This window comes from Bombina bombina, chromosome 1 (genome assembly GCF_027579735.1).
Source record: "Bombina bombina isolate aBomBom1 chromosome 1, aBomBom1.pri, whole genome shotgun sequence".
Lineage (NCBI taxonomy): Eukaryota > Metazoa > Chordata > Amphibia > Anura > Bombinatoridae > Bombina > Bombina bombina.
The window spans coordinates 1032198607-1032221276 of record NC_069499.1 but is presented as its reverse complement, the minus strand read 5'-3'; the positions used below and the strand labels follow the sequence as shown (position 1 = coordinate 1032221276).

Here is a 22670-nt window from a genome sequence, read left to right as displayed (position 1 = left end):
TCCTTACTTGTGGGATATTCTCTTCCCCAACAGGAAATGGCAAAGAGCCCAGCAAAGCTGGTCACATGATCCCTCCTAGGCTCCGCCTTCCCCAGTCATTCGACCGACGTAAAGGAGGAATATGCATAGGAGAAATCATATGATACCGTGGTGACTGTAGTTAGAGAAAATAATTAATCAGACCTGATTAAAAAACCAGGGCGGGCCGTGGACCGGACACACCGTTGGAGAAAGTAATTTATCAGGTAAGCATAAATTCTGTTTTCTCCAACATAGGTGTGTCCGGTCCACGGCGTCACCCTTACTTGTGGGAACCAATACCAAAGCTTTAGGACACGGATGATGGGAGGGAGCAAATCAGGTGACCTAGATGGAAGGCACCACGGCTTGCAAAACCTTTCTCCCAAAAATAGCCTCAGAAGAAGCAAAAGTATCAAATTTGTAAAATTTGGTAAAAGTGTGCAGTGAAGACCAAGTCGCTGCCTTACATATCTGCTCAACAGAAGCCTCGTTCTTGAAGGCCCATGTGGAAGCCACGGCCCTAGTGGAGTGAGCTGTGATTCTTTCAGGAGGCTGCCGTCCGGCAGTCTCATAAGCCAATCGGATGATGCTTTTAAGCCAAAAAGAGAGAGAGGTAGAAGTTGCTTTTTGACCTCTCCTTTTACCAGAATAAACAACAAACAAGGAAGAAGTTTGTCTGAAATCCTTTGTAGCCTCTAAATAGAATTTTAGAGCACGAACTACATCCAAATTGTGTAACAAATGTTCCTTCTTTGAAACTGGATTCGGACAGAAAGAAGGCACGACTATCTCCTGGTTAATATTTTTGTCAGAAACAACTTTCGGAAGAAAACCAGGTTTAGTACGCAAAACCACCTTATCTGCATGGAACACCAGATAAGGAGGAGAACACTGCAGAGCAGATAACTCTGAAACTCTTCTAGCAGAAGAAATTGCAACCAAAAACAAAACTTTCCAAGATAATAACTTGATATCAACGGAATGTAGGGGTTCAAACGGAACCCCCTGAAGAACTGAAAGAACTAAATTGAGACTCCAAGGAGGAGTCAAAGGTTTGTAAACAGGCTTGATTCTAACCAGAGCCTGAACAAAAGCTTGAACATCTGGCACAGCCGCCAGCTTTTTGTGAAGTAAAACAGATAAAGCAGAAATCTGTCCCTTCAAAGAACTTGCAGATAATCCTTTCTCCAAACCTTCTTGAAGAAAGGATAGAATCTTAGGAATTTTTATCTTGTTCCATGGGAATCCTTTAGATTCACACCAACAGATATATTTTTTCCATATTTTATGGTAGATTTTTCTAGTTACAGGCTTTCTAGCCTGAACAAGAGTATCAATGACAGAATCTGAGAACCCTCGCTTTGATAAAATCAAGCGTTCAATCTCCAAGCAGTCAGTTGGAGTGAGGCCAGAATCGGATGTTCGAACGGACCTTGAACAAGAAGGTCCTGTCTCAAAGGTAGCTTCCATGGTGGAGCCGATGACATATTCACCAGATCTGCATACCAAGTCCTGCGTGGCCACGCAGGAGCTATCAAGATCACCGATACCCTCTCCTGTTTGATCCTGGCTACCAGCCTGGGAATGAGAGGAAACGGTGGGAACACATAAGCTAGGTTGAAGGTCCAAGGTGCTACTAGTGCATCCACTAGAGTCGCCTTGGGATCCCTGGATCTGGACCCGTAGCAAGGAACCTTGAAGTTCTGAAGAGACGCCATCAGATCCATGTCTGGAATGCCCCACAATTGAATTATTTGGGCAAAGATTTCCGGATGGAGTTCCCACTCCCCCGGATGAAATGTCTGACGACTCAGAAAATCCGCTTCCCAATTTTCCACTCCTGGGATGTGGATTGCAGACAAGTGGCAGGAGTGAGTCTCCGCCCATTGAATTATTTTGGTCACTTCTTCCATCGCCAGGGAACTCCTTGTTCCCCCCTGATGGTTGATATACGCAACAGTCGTCATGTTGTCTGATTGAAACCTTATGAATTTGGCCTTTGCTAGCTGAGGCCAAGCCTTGAGAGCATTGAATATCGCTCTCAGTTCCAGAATATTTATCGGGAGAAGAGATTCTTCCCGAGACCAAAGACCCTGAGCTTTCAGGGGTTCCCAGACCGCGCCCCAGCCCACCAGACTGGCGTCGGTCGTGACAATGACCCACTCTGGTCTGCGGAAGCTCATCCCTTGTGACAGGTTGTCCAGGGTCAGCCACCAACGGAGTGAATCTCTGGTCCTCTGATCTACTTGTATCGTCGGAGACAAGTCTGTATAATCCCCCTTCCACTGACTGAGCATGCACAGTTGTAATGGTCTTAGATGAATTCGCGCAAAAGGAACTATGTCCATTGCCGCGACCATCAAACCTATTACTTCCATGCACTGCGCTATGGAAGGAAGAAGAACAGAATGAAGTACTTGACAAGAGCTTAGAAGTTTTGATTTTCTGGCCTCTGTCAGAAAAATCCTCATTTCTAAGGAGTCTATTATTGTTCCCAAGAAGGGAACTCTTGTTGACGGGGATAGAGAACTTTTTTCTACGTTCACTTTCCACCCGTGAGATCTGAGAAAGGCCAGGACAATGTCCGTATGAGCCTTTGCTTGTGGCAGAGACGACGCTTGAATCAGTATGTCGTCCAAGTAAGGTACTACTGCAATGCCCCTTGGTCTTAGTACCGCTAGAAGGGACCCTAGTACCTTTGTGAAAATTCTTGGAGCAGTGGCTAATCCGAATGGAAGTGCCACAAACTGGTAATGCTTGTCCAGAAAGGCGAACCTTAGGAACCGATGATGTTCCTTGTGGATAGGAATATGTAGATACGCATCCTTTAAATCCACCGTGGTCATGAATTGACCTTCCTGGATGGTAGGAAGAATTGTCCGAATGGTTTCCATTTTGAACGATGGAACCCTGAGAAATTTGTTTAGGATCTTGAGATCTAAGATTGGTCTGAATGTTCCCTCTTTTTTGGGAACTATGAACAGATTGGAGTAGAATCCCATCCCTTGTTCTCCTAATGGAACAGGATGAATCACTCCCATTTTTAACAGGTCTTCTACACAATGTAAGAATGCCTGTCTTTTTATGTGGTCTGAAGACAATTGAGACCTGAGGAACCTTCCCCTTGGGGGTAGCTCCTTGAATTCCAGAAGATAACCTTGGGAGACTATTTCTAGCGCCCAAGGATCCAGAACATCTCTTGCCCAAGCCTGAGCGAAGAGAGAAAGTCTGCCCCCCACCAGATCCGGTCCCGGATCGGGGGCCAAAATCTCATGCTGTCTTGGTAGCAGTGGCAGGTTTCTTGGCCTGCTTACCTTTGTTCCAGCCTTGCATTGGCCTCCAGGCTGGCTTGGTTTGAGAAGTATTACCCTCTTGCTTAGAGGATGTAGAACTTGAGGCTGGTCCGTTTCTGCGAAAGGGACGAAAATTTGGTTTATTTTTAGCCTTAAAAGACCTATCCTGAGGAAGGGCGTGGCCCTTTCCCCCAGTGATATCTGAAATAATCTCTTTCAAGTCAGGGCCAAACAGCGTTTTCCCCTTGAAAGGTATGTTAAGCAATTTGTTCTTGGAGGACGCATCCGCTGACCAAGACTTTAGCCAAAGCGCTCTGCGCGCCACAATAGCAAACCCTGAATTTTTCGCCGCTAATCTAGCTAATTGCAAAGTGGCGTCTAAAGTAAAAGAGTTAGCCAATTTAAGAGCGTGAACTCTGTCCATAATCTCCTCATAAGAAGATTCTTTATCGAGCGACTTTTCTAGTTCATCGAACCAGAAACACGCTGCTGTAGTGACAGGAACAATGCATGAAATTGGTTGTAGAAGGTAACCTTGCTGAACAAACATCTTTTTAAGCAAACCCTCTAATTTTTTATCCATAGGATCTTTGAAAGTACAACTATCTTCTATAGGGATAGTAGTGCGTTTGTTTAGAGTAGAAACAGCCCCCTCGACCTTGGGGACTGTCTGCCATAAGTCCTTTCTGGGGTCGACCATAGGAAACAATTTCTTAAATATAGGGGGAGGGACAAAAGGTATGCCGGGCCTTTCCCATTCTTTGTTTACAATGTCCGCCACCCGCTTGGGTATAGGAAAAGCTTCGGGGGGCACCGGGACCTCTAGGAACTTGTCCATCTTACATAATTTCTCTGGAATGACCAAATTGTCACAATCATCCAGAGTAGACAACACCTCCTTAAGCAGAGCGCGGAGATGTTCCAATTTAAATTTGAAAGTAATAACATCAGGTTCAGCTTGTTGAGAAATTTTCCCTGAATCTGAAATTTCTCCCTCAGACAAAACCTCCCTGGCCCCTTCAGACTGGTGTAGGGGCATGTCAGAACCATTATCATCAGCGTCCTCATGCTCTTCAGTATTTTCTAAAACAGAGCAGTCGCGCTTTCGCTGATAAGTGGGCATTTTGGCTAAAATGTTTTTGATAGAATTATCCATTACAGCCGTTAATTGTTGCATAGTAAGGAGTATTGGCGCACTAGATGTACTAGGGGCCTCCTGTGTGGGCAAGACTGGCGTAGACGAAGGAGGGGATGATGCAGTACCATGCTTACTCCCCTCACTTGAGGAATCATCTTGGGCATCATTTTCTCTAAATTGTTTGTCACATACATCGCATCTATTTAAATGAGAAGGAACCTTGGCTTCCTCACATACAGAACATAGTCTATCTGATAGTTCAGACATGTTAAACAGGCATAAACTTGATAACAAAGTACAAAAAACGTTTTAAAATAAAACCGTTACTGTCACTTTAAATTTTAAACTGAACACACTTTATTACTGAATATGTGAAAAAGTATTAAGGAATTGTTCAAAATTCACCAAAATTTCACCACAGTGTCTTAAAGCCTTAAAAGTATTGCACACCAAATTTGAAAGCTTTAACTCTTAAAATAACGGAACCGGAGCCGTTTTTATATTTAACCCCTATACAGTCCCTGGTATCTGCTTTACTGAGACCCAACCAAGCCTAGAGGGGAATACGATACCAAATGACGCCTTCAGTAAGCTTTTTCTGTGTATCTGAGCTCCTCACACATGCATCTGCATGCCTTGCTTCCCAAAAACAACTGCGCATTAGTGGCGCGAAAATGAGGCTCTGCCTATGATTAGAGAAGGCCCCCAGTGAAAAAGGTGTCCAATACAGTGCCTCCCGTTTTTTTTAACATAATTCCCAAGAATAAAATAACTCCTCAAAGCTATAAACTATTAAAAATGCTTATAAATTAATCGTTTTAGCCCAGAAAAATGTCTACCAGTCTTTAAAGCCCTTGTGAAGCCCTTTATTCTTATTAATAAAAATGGCTTACCGGATCCCATAGGGAAAATGACAGCTTCCAGCATTACCAAGTCTTGTTAGAAATGTGTCATACTTCAAGCAGCAAAGTCTGCACACTGTTTCCCCCAACTGAAGTTACTTCATCTCAACAGTCCTGTGTGGAAACAGCCATCGATTTTAGTAACGGTTGCTAAAATCATCTTCCTCTTACAAACAGAAATCTTCATCCTTTTTTCTGTTTCAGAGTAAATAGTACATACCAGCACTATTTTAAAATAACAAACTCTTGATTGAAGAATAAAAACTACATTTAACACCAAAAAACTCTTAACCATCTCCGTGGAGATGTTGCCTGTGCAACGGCAAAGAGAATGACTGGGGAAGGCGGAGCCTAGGAGGGATCATGTGACCAGCTTTGCTGGGCTCTTTGCCATTTCCTGTTGGGGAAGAGAATATCCCACAAGTAAGGATGACGCCGTGGACCGGACACACCTATGTTGGAGAAATACACTTTTATAAGAGTATGTATCTCTATTAATAAGCCTGATACCAGTCGCTATCACTGCATTTAAGGCTTTACTTACATTACTTCGGTATCAGCAGCATTTTCTAGCAAATTCCATCCCTAGAAAAAACAGAATTTATGCTTACCTGATAAATTACTTTCTCCAACGGTGTGTCCGGTCCACGGCGTCATCCTTACTTGTGGGATATTCTCTTCCCCAACAGGAAATGGCAAAGAGCCCAGCAAAGCTGGTCACATGATCCCTCCTAGGCTCCGCCTACCCCAGTCATTCGACCGACGTACAGGAGGAAATATGCATAGGAGAAACCATATGATACCGTGGTGACTGTAGTTAGAGAAAATAATTCATCAGACCTGATTAAAAAAACCAGGGCGGGCCGTGGACCGGACACACCGTTGGAGAAAGTAATTTATCAGGTAAGCATAAATTCTGTTTTCTCCAACATAGGTGTGTCCGGTCCACGGCGCCATCCTTACTTGTGGGAACCAATACCAAAGCTTTAGGACACGGATGAAGGGAGGGAGCAAATCAGGTCACCTAAATGGAAGGCACCACGGCTTGCAAAACCTTTCTCCCAAAAATAGCCTCTGAAGAAGCAAAAGTATCAAATTTGTAAAATTTGGCAAAAGTGTGCAGTGAAGACCAAGTCGCTGCCTTACATATCTGGTCAACAGAAGCCTCGTTCTTGAAGGCCCATGTGGAAGCCACAGCCCTAGTGGAATGAGCTGTGATTCTTTCAGGAGGCTGCCGTCCGGCAGTCTCATAAGCCAATCGGATAATGCTTTTAAGCCAAAAAGAAAGAGAGGTAGAAGTTGCCTTTTGACCTCTACTTTTACCAGAATAAACAACAAACAAAGAAGATGTTTGTCTGAAATCTTTAGTGGCCTCTAAATAGAATTTTAGAGCACGGACTACGTCCAAATTGTGCAACAAACGTTCCTTCTTTGAAACTGGATTCTGACACAAAGAAGGTACAACTATCTCCTGGTTAATATTCTTGTTGGAAACAACTTTCGGAAGAAAACCAGGCTTAGTACGCAAAAAACAAAACTTTCCAAGATAATAACTTAATATCTACGGAATGTAAGGGTTCAAACGGAACCCCTTGAAGAACTGAAAGAACTAGATTAAGACTCCAGGGAGGAGTCAAAGGTCTGTAAACAGGCTTGATTCTAACCAGAGCCTGAACAAACGCTTGAACGTCTGGCACAGCTGCCAGCCTTTTGTGAAGTAAAACAGATAACGCAGAGATCTGTCCCTTCAGAGAACTTGCAGATAATCCTTTCTCCAAACCTTCTTGTAGAAAGGATAGAATCTTAGGAATTTTTATCTTGTTCCATGGGAATCCTTTAGATTCACACCAACAGATATATTTTTTTCCATATCTTATGGTAAATTTTTCTAGTTACAGGCTTTCTAGCCTGAATCAGAGTATCTATTACAGAATCTGAAAACCCACACTTTGATAAAATCAAGCGTTCAATCTCCAAGCAGTCAGTTGGAGGGAAACCAGATTCGGATGTTCGAATGGACCTTGAACAAGAAGGTCCTGTCTCAAAGGTAGCTTCCATGGTGGAGCCGATGACATATTCACCAGGTCTGCATACCAAGTCCTGCGTGGCCACGCAGGAGCTATCAAGATCACCGAAGCCCTCTCCTGATTGATCCTGGCTACCAGCCTGGGAATGAGTGCAACGGCAAAGAGAATGACTGGGGTAGGCGGAGCCTAGGAGGGATCATGTGACCAGCTTTGCTGGGCTCTTTGCCATTTCCTGTTGGGGAAGAGAATATCCCACAAGTAAGGATGACGCCGTGGACCGGACACACCTATGTTGGAGAAATATTTTAACTGCACATACCTTATTGCAGGAAACCTGCACGCTATTCCCCCTCTAAAGTTACCTCACTCCTCAGAATATGTGAGAACAGCAAAGGATCTTAGTTACTTCTGCTAAGATCATAGAAAACGCAGGCAGATTCTTCTTCCAAATACTGCCTGAGATAAACAGTACACTCCGGTACCATTTAAAAATAACAAACTTTTGATTGAAGAAATAAACTAAGTATAAAACACCACAGTCCTCTTACGACCTCCATCTTAGTTGAGAGTTGCAAGAGAATGACTGGATATGGCAGTGAGGGGAGGAGCTATATAGCAGCTCTGCTGTGGGTGATCCTCTTGCAACTTCCTGTTGGGAAGGAGAATATCCCACAAGTAATGGATGATCCGTGGACTGGATACACTTAACAAGAGAAAGGCCTAGTTCTTCAAAAGCAAGGATGGGTTGAGGCTCACCAATTTGCTAAAAGATGCATCAGCGAATAATCTAACACTTTGAGAACATAATTCCCCGAAGACAAAATCGGTAGAATCTTGGGCATTTCACCTTCTACAGTGCACAATATAATTAAAAAATTCAAGGAATCCGGTCAAATCTCAATGCGTAAAGGGCAAGGCCAAAACCACTTCTGAATACGCGTGATCTTCGATCCCTCAGACGTCACTGTCTCAAAAACCATCATGAGTCTGTAATAGATATCCTGACATGGGCTTGGGAATACTTTGGTAAACCTTTGTCAGTCAACACCATTCGCTGCTGCAGCCACAGATGCAAGTTAAGGCTTTTTTTTTATGCAAGGCAGAAGCCATACATCAACACTGTCCAGAAGCGCCGCTGACTTCTCTGGGCTCAGTCTTATCTGAGATGGACAGTAACAGAGTGGAATCTTGTTTTGTGGTCTGACGAGTGAACATTTCAAATAGTTTTTGGAAAAAACAGCCGTGTTCTCCGAGTCAAAGAGGAGAAGGACCATCCAAGATGTTATCAGCATCAGGTCCAAAAACCAGCATTTGTCATGGTATGGGGGGGGGGGGGGGTCAGGGGCGGTCAGTGCCCATGGCATGGGTAACTTGCAAATCTGTGAGGACATAATTAAAGGGATATAATACTCATATGCTAAAATCACTTGAAACTGATGCAGTATAACTGTAAAAAGCAGACAGGAAAATATCACCTGAGCATCTCTATGTAAAAAAGGAAGGTATTTTACCTCACAATCTCCTCAGCTCAGCAGTTCTGTGTAAAAAGTTATACTCAGCTGTTGCCCAGCTGCAGGTAAAAAAAAACTAAAAAAAAATGAAGAAATAAACAGCAGCCAATCAGCATCACAGTGCTGAGGTCATGAACTCTTACTGGGATCTCATGAGATTTCACTTAACTCTCATGAGATTTCATAGTAAACTTCCTTAAACTTAATAGAAAAATAAGATGAGAGTGCACGAAAACTCGCTCCTTCCGCTGTCCCGGGACAGACATACTGATTCGCTGCTTAGAAGTCCTTACAATGGGATGTGACTACTGAGGAATTTTTGAGGAAAAATATCTTTCTTTTTACATAGAGATGTTCAGGTGATATTTTCCTGTCAGCTTTTTACAGCTATGCTGCATCACTTTCAAGTGTTTCAACATTTGGGTATTATGGCCCTTTAAGGCAGAAAGATATGTGTACATTTGGAGCAACATATGCTGCCATCCAGACGTCATCTTTCAAGGGATGTCCCTGCATTATCCAGCAGGACAACGCCAAACCACATTCTGCCCGGATTACAAGAGCATGGTTGCGTAAGGAGAGAGTACTGGTGCTAGCATGGCCTGCCTGCAGTCCTGACCTGTCTCCGATTGAGAATATGTGGTGCATTATGAAGCACAAAATAAGGCAACAAATGCCCCGTACAGTTGCGCAGCTGAAGTCATGCATAAGACATGCATAATGGATGAATGGGGGAAAATACAGCTTGCTAAACTTAACCAACTGGTGTTCTTCACTGCCCAAACGCTTAATAAGTGTTATTAAAAGAAAAGGTGATGTTACATAGTGGTAAACAGTCGACTGCCCCAAACTTTTTGGAGTCTGTTGCAATCATCAGATTTGAAATGAGTGTTTATGTTCAAAGATACATTACATTCACAAAGTTAAACATCAAATAATGTGTTAATGTGTTGTCAATATAGTACAGGGTGAAATTAATTTTCAAATTACTCCTTTTGTTTGTTAGTTTTTGCATTTTCCATACTGTCCCATATTTTTCTGAAAATTGGTGTTGTATTTTCATCCTCATAAATATATCCTTACTAAGACTCATGGGCAAACTGGCTATCAATGACACAACTATTTCTCTCCCTTATAAATATGACCTATTAACTGCTTACTGACATGAATAGTTTGCACAGAGACCCCCTCATCAGAAATGCCAGTTCAATCAGCCCTAGATAAACAAATAAAATACTGTACATACAGGCGGCTCTCATACTGCTAAGAATGCACATACCAAGAATACCTGCCCATCTGATTGATAGTTGTCATCTGTGGCATAGGCTATTTATTTCAGTAACAAAAACTAAATTTATGCTTACCTGATAAATTACTTTCTTTTACAATATGACAAGTCCACAGATTTCATCCTTACTTGTGGGATATTAACCTCCTGCTAACAGGAAGTGGCAAAGAGCACCACAGCAGAGCTGTATATATAGCCCCTCCCCTTCCATCCTCAGTCAATCGCCGAAGGTATAGGAAGGGAAAAAGGAAAGGCTAAAAAGGTGCAGAGGTGACTGAAGTTTACAAAAAATATAAAGAAAAACTGTCTTAAAAAGAACAGGGTGGGCCGTGGACTTGTCATATCGTAAAAGAAAGTAATTTAACAGGTAAGCATAAATTTAGTTTTCTTTTACAAACATATGACGAGTCCACGTATTTCATCCTTACTTGTGGGAAACCAATACCAAAGCAATAGGACACGGATGAAAGGGAGGGACAAGACAGGAACCTAAACGGAAGGCACCCCTGCTTGAAGAACCTTTCTCCCAAAGATAGCCTCAGAAGAAGCAAAAGTATCAAATTTGTAAAATTTGGAAAAGGTGTGAAGGGATGAACAAGTCGCAGCCTTAGAAATCTGTTCCACAGATGCATCGTTTTTAAAAGCCCATGTGGAAGCCACAGCCCTAGTAGAATGAGCCGTAATTCTTTCAGGAGGCTGCTGTCCAGCAGTCTCATATGCCAGGCGGATGATACTTCTCAGCCAAAAAGAAAGAGAGGTAGCCGTAGCTTTCTGACCCCTACGCTTTCCAGAATAAACAATTAATAATGAAGATGATTGACGGAAATCCTTAGTTGCCTGTAAGTAAAACTTTAAGGCACGGACCACGTCCAAGTTATGTAACAGACACTCCTTCTTAGAAGAAGGATTAGGACACAAGGAAGGAACAACAATTTCCTGATTAATATTCTTATTCGAAACAACCTTAGGAAGGAACCCAGGTTTGGTACGTAAAACCACCTTATCAGAATGAAATATGAGATAAGGCCAATCAAACTGTAATGCTGAAAGCTCAGAAACTCTTCGAGCAGAAGAAATAACAACCAAAAACAGAACTTTCCAAGATAATAGTTTAATATCTATGGAATGCATAGGTTCAAACGGAACCCCTTGCAGAACTCGAAGAACTAAATTCAAACTCCAGGGAGGAGTAATAGGTCTAAATACAGGCTTAATTCTAGATAGAGCCTGACAAAAAGACTCAACATCTGATACATTTGCCAAACGTTTGTGAAACAGGATTGACAAAGCTGAAATTTGTCCCTTTAAGGAACTTGCTGATAACCCTTTCTCCAATCCTTCTTGGAGAAAAGACAAAATCCTAGGAATCCTAACTTTACTCCATGAGTAACCCTTGGATTAACACCAATAAAGATATTTACGCCATATCTTATGATAGATTTTTCTAGTGACAGGCTTTTTAGCCTAAATCAAAGTATTGATAACTGAATCAGAGAATCCTTGCTTCGATAAAATCAAGCGTTCAATCTCCACGCAGTCAGTTGCAGAGAAATTAGATTTGGATGTTGGAAAGGACCTTGAATGAGAAGGTACTGTCTCAGGGGAAGTTTCCACGGTGGCAAAGAGGACATGTCCACTAGATCCGCATACTAAGTCCTGCGTGGCCACGCAGGCGCTATCAGGATCACTGAAGCTCTCTCCTGTTTGATTTGAGCAATCACGCGTGGGAGGAGAGGAAACGGGGGAAACACATAAGCTAGGCTGAACAACCAAGGTACTGCCAAGGCATCTATCAGTTCGGCCTGAGGATCCCTTGACCGGATCCGTATGTTGGAAGCTTGGCATTCTGACGAGATGCCATCAAATCCAATTCCGGTCTGCCCCATCTGAGAATCAATGGAGTTCCCACTCCCCCGGATGAAAAGTCTGTCGACTTAGAAAATCTGCTTACCAGTTCTCTACCCCTGGAATGTAGATCGCTGACAGATAACAAGAGTGGGCCTCTGCCCAACTGATTATCTTGGATACTTCTATCATCGCTAAGGAACTCCTTGTTCCCCCCTGATGATTTACATATGCCACAGTCGTTATGTTGTCCGACTGGGATCTGATGAATTTGGCCAAAGCCAACTGATGCCACGCCTGAAGCGCATTGAATATTGCCCTCAGTTCCAAAAATATTGATTGGAAGTAGAGACTCCACTTGAGCCCAAACACCCTGAGCCTTCAGGGAATTCCAAACTGCACCCCAGCCCAGAAGGCTGGCATCTGTTGTCACTATCACCCACGAGGGTCTGCGGAAACAAGTCCCCTGGGACAGATGATCCGGCGTCAACCACCAAAGAAGAGAGTTTCTGGTCTCTTGATCCAGAATTATGTTTGGAGATAAATCCGCATAATCCCCATTCCACTGACCAAGCATGCACAGTTGCAGTGGTCTGAGATGAAAGCGAGCAAACGGAACGATGTCCATTGCCGCTACCATTAATCCAATTACCTCCATACACTGAGTCACTGATGGCCGAGGAATGGACAGAAGTGCTCGGCAAGTATTCAAAATCTTTGATTTTCTGACGTCCGTCAGAAATACTTTCATGGCTATCAGAGTTCCCAAGAAAGGAATCCTTGTCTGTGGAACAAGTGAACTCTTCTCTATGTTCACCTTCCAGCCGTGAGTTCTCTGAAAAGACAACACTGTGTCCGTGTGAGATTTTGTCAGATGATATTTTGACGCCTGAATCAGAATATTGTCCAGATAAGGCGCCACCGCTATCCCTTGTGGTCTGAAAACCGCCAAAAGAGACCATAGAACCTTTGTGAAGATTCTGGGTGCTGTGGCCAACCCGAAAGGAAGAGCCACGAACTGATAATGTTTGTCCAAGAAGGCAAACCTTAGAAACCGATGATCTTTGTGGATTGGAATATGAAGGTAAGCATCCTTCAAATCCACGGTAGTCATATATTGACCCTCCTGGATCATTGGCAAAATCGTTCGAATTGTCTCCATCTTGAATGATGGAACTCTTAGAAATTTGTTTAGACACTTGAGGTCCAAAATGGGTCTGAACGTTCCCTCTTTTTTGGGGACCACAAATAGGTTTGAGTAAAACCCCTGTCCCTGTTCCAATTTTGGAACAGGACAGATTACTCCCATAGTAAAAAACAAAATTTATGCTTACCTGATAAATTTATTTCTCTTGTGGTGTATCCAGTCCACGGATCATCCATTACTTGTGGGATATTCTCTTTCCCAACAGGAAGCTGCAAGAGGATCACCCACAGCAGACATGTCTATATAGGCTCCTCCTCTAACTGCCACTCCAAGTCATTCGACCGAAGACAAGCAAGAGAAAGGAGAAACCATAGGGTGCAGTGGTGACTGTAGTTTAAAAAATAAAAACACACCTGCCTTAAAATGACAGGGCGGGCCGTGGACTGGATACACCACAAGAGAAATAAATTTATCAGGTAAGCATAAATTTTGTTTTCTCTTGTAAGGTGTATCCAGTCCACGGATCATTCATTACTTGTGGGATACCAATAACTAAGCTATAGGACAAGGATGAAGGGAGGGACAAGGCAGGTGCTTAAACGGAAGGCACCACTGCCTGCAAAACCTTTCTAACAAAAATAGCCTCCGAAGAAGCAAAAGTAGCAAATTTATAGAATTTTGAAAAAGTATGAAGCGAAGACCAAGTCGCCGCCTTACAAATCTGTTCAACAGAAGCCTTGTTCTTAAAAGCCCATGTGGAAGCTACCGCTCTAGTAGAATGAGCTGTAATCCTTTCAGGAGGCTGCTGGCCAGCAATCTCATAAGCTAAGCGTATTATACTCCTTAGCCAAAAAGAAAGAGAAGTTGCCGAAACCTTTTGGCCTCTCCTCTGTCCAGAGTAGACAACAAACAATGAAGATGTTTGACGAAAATCTTTAGTAGCTTGTAAATAAAACTTTAAAGCACGAACCACGTCAAGATTGTGTAAAAGACGTTCCTTCTTTGAAGAAGGATTAGGACACAGTGACGGTACAACAATCTCCTGATTGATATTTTTATTAGATACCACCTTAGGTAGAAAACCAGGTTTGGTACGTAACACTACCTTATCGGAATGAAAAATGAGATAAGGAGAATCACATTGTAAAGCAGATAACTCCGAAACTCTTCGAGCCGAGGAGATAGCTACTAAAAACAAAACTTTCCAAGATAAAAGCTTAATATCTATGGAATGCAAAGGTTCAAACGGAACCCCTTGAAGAACCTTAAGAACTAAATTTAAACTCCAAGGCGGAGCAACAGGTTTAAACACAGGCTTAATTCTGACTAAAAACTGACAAAACGCCTGCATGTCTGGAACCTCAGCCAGACGTTTGTGCAAAAGAATAGACAGAGCAGAAAACTGTCCCTTTAAGGAACTTGCTGACAAACCCTTCTCCAATCCATCTTGGAGAAAAGATAATATCCTAGGAATCCTGACCTTACTCCATGAGTAACCCTTGGATTCACACCAATGAAGATATTTACACCATATCTTATGATAGATTTTCCTGGTGACAGGCTTTCGCACCTGTATTAAGGTATCAATGACCGACTCGGAGAAACCACGCTTTGATAAAATCAAGCGTTCAATCTCCAAGCAGTCAGCCGCAGAGAAATTAGATTTGGATGGTTGAAAGGACCCTGAAGTAGAAGGTCCTGCCTCAGAGGCAGAGTCCATGGTGGAAAGGATGACATGTCCACCAGCTCTGCATACCAAGTCCTGCGTGGCCACGCAGGTGCTATCAAAATCACTGATGCTCTCTCCTGCTTGACCTGGGCAATCAGACGAGGGAGCAGAGGAAACGGTGGAAACACATAAGCCAGGTTGAAGGACCAAGGCGCTGCTAGAGCATCTATCAGCGCTGCCTTGGGATCACTGGACCTGGATCCGTAACAAGGAAGCTTGGCGTTCTGGCGAGACGCCATGAGATCCAGTTCTGGTTTGCCCCAACGTTGAATCAACTGTGCAAACACCTCCGGATGGAGCTCCCACTCCCCCGGATGAAAAGTCTGTCGACTTAGAAAATCCGCCTCCCAGTTCTCTACTCCTGGGATATGGATAGCTGATATGTGGCAAGAAAGAATCTCTGCCCAACGAATTATCTTTGAACCCTCCAACATCGCTAGGGAACTCCTTGTTCCCCCTTGATGGTTGATGTAAGCTACAGTCGTGATGTTGTCCGACTGAAATCTGATTAACCTCACTGCAGCTAGATGAGGCCAACCGTGAAGAGCATTGAATATTGCTCTTAGTTCCAGAATGTTTATCAGAAGGAGAGCCTCCTTCTGAATCCATGACCTCTGAGCCTTCAGAGAGTTCCAGACTGCCCCCAGCCCAGAAGGCTGGCATCTGTTGTTACTATTGTCCAATCTGGCCTGTGGAAGGTCATACCTTTGGACAGATGGACTCGAGATAGCCACCAGAGAAGAGAATCCCTGGTCTCTTGATCCAGATTTAGTAAAGGGGACTAATCTGTGTAATCCCAATTCCACTGACTGAGCGTGCAGAGTTGCAGCGGTCTGAGATGTAGGTGGGCAAACGGCACTATGTCCATAGCCGCTACCATTAAGCCGATTACTTCCATACACTGAGCCACCGAAGGGTGAGAAGTAGAATAAAGAACACGGCAGGAATTTAGAAGTTTTGACAACCTGGCCTCTGTCAGGTAAATCCTCGTTCCTACAGAATCTATCAGAGTTCCCAGGAAGGAAACTCTTGTGAGAGGGGATAGAGAACTCTTCTTTTCGTTCACTTTCCACCCATGAGACCTCAGGAATGCCAGAACAATGTCCGTATGGGACTTGGCAATTTGGAAATTCGACGCCTGTATCAGAATGTCGTCTAAGTAAGGGGCTACTGCTATGCCCCGCGGCCTTAGAACCGCCAGAAGTGACCCCAGAACCTTCGTAAAGATTCTTGGTGCCGTAGCTAACCCAAAGGGAAGAGCCACAAACTGGTAATGCCTGTCTAGGAAGGCGAACCTGAGAAACCGATGATGATCTTTGTGTATCGGAATGTGAAGATAAGCATCCTTTAAGTCCACGGGAGTCATGTATTGACCCTCCTGGATCATAGGTAGGATGGTTCGAATAGTCTCCATCTTGAAAGATGGGACAAATTTGTTTAGGATCTTGAGATCTAAGATTGGTCTGAAGGTTCCCTCTTTCCTGGGAACCACAAATAGATTTGAATAGAATCCTTGCCCCTGTTCCTCCTTTGGAACTGGGTGGATCACTCCCATAACTAGGAGGTCTTGAACACAATGTAAGAATGCCTCTCTCTTTATCTGGTCTGCAGATAATTGTGAAAGGTGAAATCTTCCTTTTGGGGAAGAAGCTTTGAAGTCCAGAAGATATCCCTGGGACACAATTTCCAACGCCCAGGGATCCTGGACGTCTCTTGCCCAAACCTGGGCGAAGAGAGAAAGTCTGCCCCCTACTAGATCCGTTACCGGATCGGGGGCCAATCATTCATGCGGTCTTAGAGGCAGCAGCAGGCTTCTTGGCCTGTTTACCTTTGTTCCAAGCCTGGTTAGGTCTCCAGACCGGCTTGGACTGGGCAAAATTTCCTTCTTGTTTTGTATTAGAGGAAGATGATGCAGCGCTCGTCTTAAAGTTTCGAAAGGCACGAAAATTAGTTTGTTTGGTCCTTAATTTGTTAGACCTATCCTGAGGAAGTGCATGACCTTTTCCTCCAGAAATATCAGAAATGATCTCCTTCAGTCCATGCCCGAATAGGGTCTGCCCCTTGAAGGGAATATTGAGAAGCTTAGACTTTGAAGTAACGTCAGCTGACCAGGATTTAAGCCATAGCGCCCTACGCGCCTGAATAGCAAAACCTGAGTTCTTAGCCGTTAGTTTAGTTAAATGAACAACGGCGTCAGAAACAAATGAATTGGCTAGCTTAAGCGCTTTAAGCTTGTCAAGTATATCATCCACAGGAGTTTCTACCTGTAAGGCCTCTTCCAGAGACTCAAACCAGAAGGCCGCAGCAGCAGTGACTGGGGCAATGCATGCAAGAGGCTGGAGAATAAAACCTTGTTGAATAAACATTTTCTTAAGGTAACCCTCTAACTTTTTATCCATTGGATCTAGGAAAGCACAACTGTCCTCGACGGGGATAGTTGTACGCTTAGCTAGGGTAGAAACTGCTCCCTCCACCTTAGGGACCGTTTGCCATAAGTCCCGTGTAGCGGCATCTATTGGAAACATTTTCTTAAAAATAGGAGGGGGAGAGAACGGTACACCTGGTCTATCCCATTCCTTAGTAATAATTTCTGAAAACCTTTTAGGTATTGGAAAAACATCAGTGTAAACAGGCACTGCATAGTATTTATCCAAACTACACAATTTCTCTGGCACTATAATGGTGTCACAGTCATCCAGAGTAGCTAAAACCTCCCTGAGCAACACGCGGATTTGTTCAAGCTTAAATTTAAATGTTGACATATCAGAATCAGGTTGAAGCATCTTCCCTGAGTCACAAAAAATCACCCACAGAAAGAAGCTCTCCTGCCTCAGCTTCTGCATATTGTGAGGGGATATCAGACATAGCTACTAAAGCGTCAGAGTGCTCTGTATTTTTTCTAGCCCCAGAGCTGTATCGCTTTCCTTGTAACCCTGGTAGTTTGGACAATACCGCTGTAAGGGTATGATCCATAACTGCCGCCATGTCTTGTAAAGTAAACGCCATGGGCGCGCTAGATGTACTTGGTGCCTCTTGAGCGGGAGTCCCTTGAGCGGGAGTCAAAGGTTCTGACACGTGGGGCGAGTTAGTCTGCATAACTTCCCCCTTATCAGTTTCCTCTGGTGATAAATCTTTTAAAGACAGAATATGATCTTTATAACTTAAAGTAAAATCAGTACATTTGGTACACATTCTAAGAGGGGGTTCCACAATTGCTTCTAAACATAATGAACAAGGAGTTTCCTCTATGTCAGACATGTTTAAACAGACTAGCAATGAGACCAGCAAGCTTGGAAAACACTTTGATAAATGTAAACAAGCAAAAAATAAAAACGGTACTGTGCCTTTAAGAGAAACAAATTTTGTCAGAAATTGAAAAACAGTGATAAAAGCAGTAAATCTTACGAAATTTTTACAGGGTGTATAATAGACTAACAGAGCATTGCACCCACTTGCAAATGGATGATTAACCCCTTAGTTTCAAAACCGGATAAAAAAAAAACCATATAAACGTTTTTCAACAGTCACAACAAACTGCCACAGCTCTGCTGTGGCCCTACCTGCCCATATAACGACTTTGAAAGGCACAAACACCCTTTAGAGAGGTCCTAAGCGTTCAGGGGACTCCTTCAGGGAAACTGGATGTCTCAAGCTGCAAAATCTAATGCGCATTTAGGCGCGAAAATAGGCCCCTCCCAACCTGTATTCACAGTGAGAGGGCCTAACAAAACTATCCCTAGGCAAAATCTATCCAGCCATGTGGAAAAAACTGGGCCCCAATAAAGTTTTATCACCAATATGTATAAAAAAACGTTTAAACACTTCCAGCAAACGTTTTATTTTTCAGTAATGTGAGAAAGTAATAAGAATATTACCTTTTACAGCAAGCATGATACTAGTCGTTATTAAATCACTGTAATCAGGCTTACCTTAAATAAATCCGGTATTAACAGCATTTTCTAGCATATTCATTTCTCTAGAAAAATTTAAACTGCACATACCTCATAGCAGGAGACCCTGCACGCCATTCCCCCAGCTGAAGTTACCTCTCTCTTCCGTTATGTGCGAGAACAGCAATGGATCTTAGTTACAACCTGCTAAGATCATCAAAGACCACAGGCAGACTCTTCTTCTACTTTCTGCCTGGGGCTAAAATAGTACAACTCCGGTACCATTAGAAAATAACAAACTTTTGATTGAAGATAAACTAAATAAAAACACCACATCTCTCTAGCTACTTCCTTTCTTGTCGAGAGCTGCAAGAGAATGACTGGGAGTGGCAGTTAGAGGAGGAGCTATATAGACAGCTCTGTTGTGGGTGATCCTCTTGCAGCTTCCTGTTGGGAAGGAGAATATCCCACAAGTAATGGATGATCCGTGGACTGGATACACCTTACAAGAGAAAGGTCTTTTATACAGCGTAAGAACGCCTCTCTCTTTATCTGGTTTGCAGATAATTTTGAAAGATGAAATCTCCCTCTTGGGAGAAAATCCTTGAAATCCAATTGATAACCGTGGGTCACTATTTCTAGTGCCCAGGAATCCTGAACATCTATTGCCCAAGTCTGAGCAAAGAAAGAAAGTCTGCCCCCTACTAGATCCGGTCCCGGATCGTGGGCCACCCCTTCATGCTGCTTTGTGGAAGAAGAAGAAGAAAAAGAAGAAGAAGAAGTGTGGGGTCCTCCTTTAAAGTTCCGAAAGGAATGAAAATTATTCTGTTTACCCCTCATTTAACCGACCTATCCTGAGGTAGGGCATGGCCCTTACCTCCTGTAATATCAGAAATGATCTCCTTCAATTCTGGCCAAAAACGGGTCTTACCTTTAAAGGGAATAGCTAAAAGCTTATGTTTTGATGACACATCAGCATACCAAGATTTGAGCCACAATGCTCAATTTAGCAATTTGAAAAGCGGCATCAGTAATAAAATAATTAGCTAGCTTAAGAGCCTTAATTCTATCTAGAATGTCATCTAATGGAGTCTCAACTTAAGAGACTCTTCTAGAGCCTCAAACCAAAAAGCTGCTGCAGTAGTTACAGGAACAATGCAAGCCATAGGTTGTAAAAGAAATCCCTGATTAACAAATAATTTCTTTAGTAGACCCTCTAATTTCTTATCCATAGGATCCTTGAAAGCACAACTATCCTCAATGGGTATAGTAGTACGCTTAGCTAGGGAAGATATAGCTCCCTCTACCTTAGGGACCACTTGCCATGAGTCCCGAATGGTATCCGATATAGGAAACATTTTCTTAAAATTAGGAGAGGGAGAAAACAGTATACCTGGTCTATTCCTTTCTAATAATTTCCGAAATTCTCTTAGGAACCGGAAAAACATCAGTGTAAGTAACTTCCAAATATTTATCCATTTTACACAATTTCTCTGGAGGAATCACAATAGGATCACAATCATCCAGAGTCGCTAAAACCTCCCTAAGCAACAGGCGGAGGTGTTCAAGCTTAAATTTAAATGACATAGCATCCGAATCTGTCTGAGGCAAAACATTCCCTGAATCAGAAATTTCACCCTCAGACAGTAATTCCCTGATCCCCAACTCGGAGCACTGTCAGGGAACATCGGAAATAGCTAATAAAGCATCAGAGGATTCAGTATTTACATTAATACTTGACCTACTGCGTTTACCCTGCAACACTGGTAATTTAGACAATACCTCTGTAAGGGTAGTTGACATAACCCCAGCCATCTCCTGCAGAGTAAAGGAATTAGACGCACTAGAAGCATTAGGCGTTGCTTGTGTGGGCATAAAAGGTTGTGACACTTGGGGAGAATTGGATGGCATATCCTGATTCTCTTCAGACTGAGAATCATCCCTAGGCACACTTACTTTATTTAAAATATGCTTTTTACATTGTAAAGCCCTTTCAGTACAAAAGTTACACAATGTTAGAGGGGGTTGCACAATAGCTTCTAAACACATGTGAAACCTCAATGTCAGACATGTTGAACAGACTAGTAATACCACAAAAGATGTTTAAACACTTATTTATAGCAAAAAATAAACATTAGAAAAAACGTGTACTGTGCCTTTAAAGAAAAGAAAAAGTGAACAATTTTTCCAAAATGCACAAAAAACGTTAAATTATTCCCAAATTTAACTTAATATCGTTGGTTAATCCAAAAATTACTGCGCCCAGAAGCAAGGGCAGAAATAAGGCTTTAGAAGTACTTATATCAACATGTAGTTAAAAGATGGATAAAAATACACTCTGCACCTCGCCACAGCTCTGCTGTGGCGCCTACCTGCCCCCAGGGTACTTTGAATCAAGTTTCCAACCCTTCAGACCAGCTACACAGTCCAGGAGCCACCAAGTTACTGTTTGCTGCTGCTAAGCCAGAAGAAATTGCGCCAAAATAGGCTCCGCCCCTTAAGGTCAAAAGTCGGAGTAGGCCCAAACAACACCGCATGGAAATGCAGTTTTGCACTAAAGTAAAAATACACACACAATATAACCCTCAAGCATAAAACCAATACGTTTTACGTGCCAAAAATAAAAAACATAAAACATCGTTTTTTATATTGTCTCCCATGTCACATAATGCCCAAATATCAACTAATGATAAATATAAAAATAGGGACTCCAGTAACACCCCTCTTATTAAAATAGGTTTTACTGCTTACCCCATTCCCATACAGGGAAATAATGCCAGCCAGTTCTGATACACCAAGTCTCCTCAGAAAAAAGGCTGCACATACCTTAATGCTGCTTGTAGCATGAAACCGGTCTCCACACTGAAGATGTCTCATGGTTACCTTCAGAAGTCTTGTGGGAACCAGCGTGGATCTTAGTTACAAATGCTAAGATCATCAACCCTCATGGCAGAAATCTTCTTCCATATCCCCCTGAGGAAAATAGTACGCACCGGTACCATTTAAAATAAAAAATGTCTTGATTGAAGAAACTAACACCTCACTTTACCATGTCTTCCTAGTATAACACAGGCAAAGAGAATGACTGAGGGTGGAGGGGAAGAGGAGGGGCTATATATACAGCTCTGCTGTGATGCTCTTTGCCACTTCCTGTTAGCAGGAGGTTAATATCCCACAAGTAAGGATGAAATCCGTGGACTTGTCATATCTTTGTAAAAGAAATAGGCAACATTTGAATTTGTTTACATTCTAAACCAGTGTTTCTCAACCACGGTCCCCAAGTACCCCCAACAGTCCTGGTTTTCATTATAGCTGAACTAGAACACAGGTGAAATTATCAGCTGATGGATGAGAGCAGGTTGGTTACTGATCAGCTGATTACTTCACCTGTGCACTGGTTCAGCTATAATGAAAACCAGGACTGTTGGGGGTACTTGAGGACCGCGGTTGAGAAACACTGTTAAACTATATTACCTAAAATAAGTGACATTTTAAACAATACATCCGATTGTTATACAATATTTTTCATTCTTTATTTTGTATGTTTGTCATGAATTTGGTGTATAGCATACCTACTTGTGTAATTCTGCCTTCTTATGCTCCAATGCAGAGATTTTACAATGAATCTCCATCAGTATAATTATTTATATTATTTATACCACCTTGTATTTTGACGCATTAATCCTGTCTCTACATATATTCCCATGTGTGCAAATGTACATGCCTTTCGGGGGGTTTTCCCTCACATTTACATTTCTGCTTCTGACTCAATGTGCTTAGGTCTGTAAATATACCAATATTTATAATTTAAAAAAAAAAGAAGGCTGTATGTCTTGATCACATAAAATTATGTATGTGTGTGTGTGTAGGTTTTTAATT

The 22670-nt window shown here is 42.7% G+C and overlaps 1 protein-coding gene across 1 annotated transcript in view; it reads right to left on the bottom strand.

Moving 5' to 3' along the window:
* The window catches only part of LOC128664783 (solute carrier family 35 member C2), a 157096-nt gene that overhangs the window by 40876 nt on the left and 93550 nt on the right, over nt 1-22670 (bottom strand). The window lies entirely within an intron of this gene.